The sequence below is a fragment of the Melopsittacus undulatus genome, chromosome Z (genome assembly GCF_012275295.1).
Source record: "Melopsittacus undulatus isolate bMelUnd1 chromosome Z, bMelUnd1.mat.Z, whole genome shotgun sequence".
Classification (NCBI taxonomy): domain Eukaryota; kingdom Metazoa; phylum Chordata; class Aves; order Psittaciformes; family Psittaculidae; genus Melopsittacus; species Melopsittacus undulatus.
This window is the reverse complement of record NC_047557.1, coordinates 52,612,912-52,619,194: the sequence shown is the minus strand read 5'-3', so window position 1 is coordinate 52,619,194 and position 6,283 is coordinate 52,612,912. Positions and strand designations below refer to the sequence as shown.

At 39.7% G+C, this 6,283-nt stretch overlaps 1 protein-coding gene across 4 annotated transcripts in view; it reads left to right on the top strand.

The window, feature by feature from the left end:
- Positions 1-6,283, top strand: part of HOOK3 (hook microtubule tethering protein 3) — a 91,699-nt gene that overhangs the window by 619 nt on the left and 84,797 nt on the right. The window lies entirely within an intron of this gene.

The following is a 6,283-nucleotide window of genomic DNA, read 5'->3' as shown; positions in this document are numbered from 1 at the left end:
TGGTGCAGCCCTCTGCTCTGATCCCCCACCCGTGCCTTGGTGTGGCTCCGGTGTGTCAGTGCCGGGTTTCTCTAACTTGCCTGCTGCGCTCGACAGGCTTGCTTGCCAGAAACTTTGTGTGTTGGTTTCCCGTTATTTTTAAGTAGTGCCCAAGTCTCAAGAGATAAAATTCAGCTGTGAAGATAATATGCTATCAACCGAAGAGTTGTCCTTTTCGATTTTAATGTTCGGAGCTTGGTCCATGAACATCCTGAGGTTTTGCTGTCATTGTTTACAGAGCTGTCAAAATGTAGTGGACATGGAATCTGGCTTTGCCGCTACTCTGCAATTTGAGCAGTGGATGTAACATAGCCGTGAAACTTGTAGTTCTGTAGCAGCTGATCTGTTGGCATGACTTGATTTGTTTCGGGGACTGTTTGGTGGTGTTTTCTTTCTCCTTCCATGAGCAGAAGTGTTAAGAAAATTCTGGGTACAACTGATTGTTGAAGAGAAATGGAGATTTTGTCTTTTAGACAAAAAAAAATTAGTTGGCAAGGCCAGAGCTGGCTAAAGCGATGATGGTAATCAGTAAGTTACTGGGGAATGAGAGGTTAGGTTTCTCTGTGAAAGTCACAGGGGGATGAGTAAGGGAAATTCAGTGGTTGCTATAGGTGAACCGGTGGTGACTTTGGAAACTGTAGAAGGTGAAAGTTTTTGGGGAGAGTGCTCCAGTGCCTCATACAGGTCTGGAATAAATAACCCAGTTTCTCCTCACATTTCTGCTAGTCTTTGCACATTTGTTGCAGTTGGCTGCTTGTCCTGCTTTTAGTTTCATATGCTTTCTTTTTCAGGTGTTGGCAATGAAATTTACCTTACTGACAATTCAAGAGGAAGTTGATGTGTGTGAATCCTGGCAAAGAAAGGCTGAGAGGCCCAGTGCTAGGAGAAAGAGGAAGGCTTACTGGTGGGGGTGGGAAAGTGATGGGGGAAGATCCGTTTCTATATGCTGCTAGTTTCTGTGTGCTTTTAGTTGTCTTAGTTGTGCTTTTCTTGTGCTCCCTGTGCCAATGAGGGAGGAATAAGCCTGTAGTTTACCTAGCAAGTGGTCACAGTCCCCCGGCATTCCTAGCTCCTTGGATTTCCAAGTAACCAGCAGATTAGCTCTTTCTTTTGTGGTGAGACTACTTTGTTCACCTGTAAGCTGCTGTTGAATGAAAGAGATGGAATTTTCTTTTGTATGGTATTGGCCGGTGACTTGAGTGGTTTGAACTGTTGATCCTACCCATATCCAATTGCAGGTTGGACAAAATTATCAATGACTTGAGAATTTTTTATTGAAGTATAACAACTGTACAGAACTGTGTGTTAAGTCTGACAAGAAATTTAAAAATATTCCAATATTCTGTTACTTAAGTATGCCCTTCAGGTTTGATTTTGCAGGATTAATATTTTAATAAAATTTCCTTTTAGAACTTCATAAGGTTAAGGTGATTGCTAGCCAGCAAGGGAAATCACAAAATGCATCCAGAAGGCAGTGGCTACTTCCCTGGTCCCCAAAAGAATTCTTTTTACAGCCCAATATAGTACAAACCAGTGGTTTACATATGTTCAAAAGGATAATTTTATCAACATCAAGTGTTCAAATATGGTGGAAGTTGGATTAGTCTTGCTGGAAAATAGGAGTCTCTAGTTCTTGTTTGTGGAGATGAAGAGAACAAGTCTATCTACATGAAGTCTGTTCAGTGTTAGTGGAGATCTCCACTGATTTTCTTACATTACACAATAGCAGCAAAGCAGTGGAAAGAACTAGTGATTTTTTGTTTTGTTTTTTCCTTGCCAAGTTTGAGGTTGGTAGTTGAGGCAGTTGATTTGTTGAGTAGCAAACTTTACTGTTACCCTTGAAAATAATTTGCTTTTTCTTAGAAAAACTAAATAATTGAAAAAAAAATATGTTGACACTAAAAGCTGTGCTGGAAAAGTAAGACATAAAAATGGAAAGCTTAGAGAGAGAAATCACAGCAACAGAAAAAGTCTTGAGGTGCTGGCCATATGTAAAAGTTATTAGTCATATGGTGATATTTGAGGAATAGTTAGCATTTATAATCTTCCGTCCTGACACTGTAGCTATCAAGTGGAGTCTTGTCCTGTCTGTAGTAATGGTCCATGGGGACCCCTTTACATTTCTAACCTTTACCCACGTACAGATACTGACCTAATAAAGAAACTAGCTGTGTCTTTTTTATTTTAATCAGAAATATTAGAAAATATTTCTTAAATAGCATTAGAATTAGTCAATATGTTTCTTAGGTGAATGTGTGGAGTTATTTTTACAATTTCAATATATCTCTGGGAGTGTGACTTTGAAACACAGTAAAAGAATGAGGAAAGGTAGTTTCAGTTAATTCCAGGATACATGGAACTTGCAAAAGAGACAATGAAGTTTTTTCTCCTCAGTGAAACTGTATGAATAAGATGCCTTTTTGCCTGGCTTTCTCTGGTCTCATAATGATTCTTGGTAAACCATTCATGTAAACGGAAGCAGAGAGCTATCTTGATTGCAGTTTATGCATACCTGGGATGGCCAGTCTTTTCCATTATGCCAGAGAAGCTGGCTATTCTTAAGAACTGGTTTAACCTCCTGGGTTGCTTGCTTCATATTCATATGGAAGCACTTGAACTGGTTTCTCTGTGATGTAAGTAGGGTAGATAAGGTTTTCCGCAAATCTGAGAACCTGTTCAGCTTAAACTGAATGTTTGCTTGGGTGGATGCAGGGTGCAATGAAACTGTTCCTCCCTCTGCAAACTCATTATTTTAATGAATGAGAATATCCCTCAAGCCTTTTACCTTGCATTCCTATTCTGGTATCTTTAAGCTGGGGCATGTTGCTTGCCTATGAATATGTTCTGTTTTATTCTTTAGTAATGTCACCAACACTCCCATTTTTGGTGTTATGATGCAGTTTGGGGTTTAAGTATCAGGTTTTTTACCTGTATGAGAATATTATCAAATATGTTCCTAGATAATTTTTGTTCAGAATTTTAAACAGCTGGGAGACCTTTTGCTTCCTACCACTTCAGCCTTGACCATGATGTTATTTTGAAGCAGCCAGGGTAGTGGCAGCTCAAGGGGAACTGGGTGAAGGACTGAAGCCCAGTTACTGACATCTCAATGTTGGTATTCATACTTTAGCAAGGCTTGTAACCTATTGTAATTGCAGAACTATTACTCTACCAGAAATCTCCCAGAAGCCTCTCTGAGACTATTCTAGGCACTGTGGCGTGGCTATCCAAACTGCACTGCAGCCAAAGCAGTTTAGAAAAATGTGGCTGTGAGGTAAACCTGCAATGATATTAAAATTGTTTCAGTGTATCAAATACAGATTCATACCATCTTTCTGTTTAAAATTTATGACTCGTTCAGATATGAGCACACAGATTACGTTTTTTTATTATTATTTGTCTATAGTGTCAGGAGTGCTTTTAACTCAGATACATCACTGAATCATTTTGTAAAACAGAGCTGTCAAATATGCATGTGGCAGTTAAGCTTTAGTGTGTCTGTAGCGGAAATCAGTGTTATGGCTATAGCAACACTGTGTGCTATGTAATCTGTGAAATTTTCTTCAACATAGAGCTAAAATGTGATGCTCAAAAAGCTGAAAAGGTTGCTTAGCATTAGTGTATAAACAGCAGGATTCCTCAAAGAGGTCATTGCTCTCTGGTTATACGTAGTAGATTGCTATGGAGATGTCATGAACTTTCTTTCATTCATTATGATAAATATCTCTTATTTTGCCATGTACTGCCTCTGCCAAGCCGCATCTTGCCTGTTTTCCTCTTCTAACCCTCAAGGCCAAATATAGTTTCTCTGGTAGTCATATTGAAACTTTTATAAGTGAAAATTTTGTAAACACTGTACAAGGCTGTTTTTTTCAGCACCCTTCATTTTAAAAGCACTCTGGCCACTTACATGTCTTTTATTGGTTTTGGCTGAAAAATCTTCTCAGTACACAGTGTATCTCTGTGGTGGCTTGTCCCAAACTGCAAGGATTTGCATGTCTTATTTGAGGTATACAGACTATGTGAGGAAGTGCTGCTTGTAAGTGCTTCGTAGACACCCTCCTTGGAGAGAATAAAATCTGCTGGAATTTACTAGAAAATCTGTAGTTTCCCTTACTGCCCAATTACCTCCTTTTTAGAGTAAGTTGTCTTGATACTTATGCATTTATGGTTTTAAGTACTTTTCTGGTTTCTTTACATGCCAAGATTGTTGGAGACTTGCTAAGCTTGTTTAAATTCTTTCCTCTTTCAATCCTTAATCACTGACCACAAAGTTGTAGGGTTTCGTTTTCTTCTGATGATATCATCACATCACCATCTCTTACCTCTTGAAGAAAACATCAAATTTCAGGACTGGTTGATTATGCTGGTGATGACGGCAAGCCATGAAGATAGTTCCGTTTGAACGTGTTTCAGTTCAGACAGACAGGGTAAAAACACCGAGCTTGCCAGCATGGTGCATGGGCTGAGGTATCTGTCAGACCACAGCCCCTGTGTGTGCTGCACTTATTGGCAAAGCAGTAGGTTGAGCAACCATTTCTACTTTTAATGATTACTCACGAACATGGTACAGAATTTGTTGCTCCATTCTTTAGGTGTAGTTGTCATAAGAGAGTGATAATCTGACCTTATCACAGAACACAGCATTGGGTTGGAAGACACCTTAAAGATCATCTAGTTCCAACCACCCCTGCCATGGGTAGAGACACCTTTCACTAGACCAGATTACTCAAAGCCCCATACAGCATGGCTTTGAGCACTGCTAGGAATGGGGCAGCCACAGCTTCTCTGGGCAACCTGTGTCAGTGTTTCACTGTCCGCATAGTAAGGAGTTTCTTCCTAATGTCTAATTTAAAGCTACCTTCTTTCATCTGCTGTGTCTGAAAGAGCTGGGGTGCCTGGCTCCCATTAGATTATAGGCTACTATTAGATTATAGGATTTTTTTTTACCTATTGCTGAGAGGTAAAGCAATGGCAGAAGTACTTCTTTTAAAGATTTTATTGTAGAACAAGTGATACGAGGCTGATAATGTATGAATGTGATAATTAAAGATAATAAGGTACAGCTTGTATTCTCCCTCACCCCCTTCTTTTAAGTCACAACTAGGAAGGAAGGCTGAACACAGAACCTGGAGGTGCAGGCATTATTCTTCATATACGTATTTTGACACAGTGTTAATTTTCATTCTTTGGGGCCTTCTCCCAAATTGTGCCTTTTAAAAATTTACTTTTATCTGAAGTGATGCTCTATAGCAGTGGTACGTTTATAACAATTGCTAGTTCACCAAACAAAAACCAGTTAGTTGTGATTCAGTGTGTGCTCAATTTCAGCCCCTAGTTCTGCCCCCTCATTTTTGGGGGGGAGATTGCGAGATGTTGCTTGGAGAAAGAACAGATTTTGCTGCTAGGAACTGTCAACCTGAAACAGTATAAAGGAAACAACTCTTCTGTTAGCTTGTTAATTTGAAGGTGGGAGGTGAGGATAGAAACCTGTTTCTATCTTCTTTTTGAAATACTTACATTTATTCAAAGAGGTGAAGTCAAATTGTGAATTTTGCACAAATATTTTTTTTTCTTATTGTGAGACCATTTTGTTGAGGCTCTTGCACTGGAAGATAATATTCTGACATTCAGTTCTTTCCCAACCATCAAAAGTCTTTGCTACGATGTGTTTGACTTCTGTAGAGCAATTGCAGAATCTCAAGTTGTGGAGCAGGTGGGGGAGAGAAGAGGGGCCCAAGAATCAATTGCACTTGCTACTGTCTGCCTTCTTGGCTGAGCTCAGGGTTCTCAAGTACTGTGATAGTTTAGAAAGACTCAACTAACTTATGTGTGGCTTCAGCTTCAGAGCCTAACTTTGGGGTTACTTAATCAATATAATTTGCAAGCTGTATTAATTAATAAAAAAAATACAAAAAAAACGAAACAAACCTAGCAAAACAAAACGAGCCTATCAAAAAAACCAAAGCAACACAAAACCCAAGCCAATGAGGCATTTGCCACACAGCAACTTGCACTGCATAAGGTTAAGGCAGAACATTTCCCTGGAAGAGAGGGTAAGAGGGTAGTAAGTAATGGCCTCCTTGTGGCTTTTGCTGCCAACAGCCTGGTGAGTCCTGCCATACAGGAAAGGCAAAAGGATTAACTCCTTCCCTAACTTACTGGTTGTGGTTTCCTGCCCTGCAGAATACGCATGTGCCGTTTTCCTGGCTGCTTGCCTTTGCCCTATGTGACTTAGTCATTC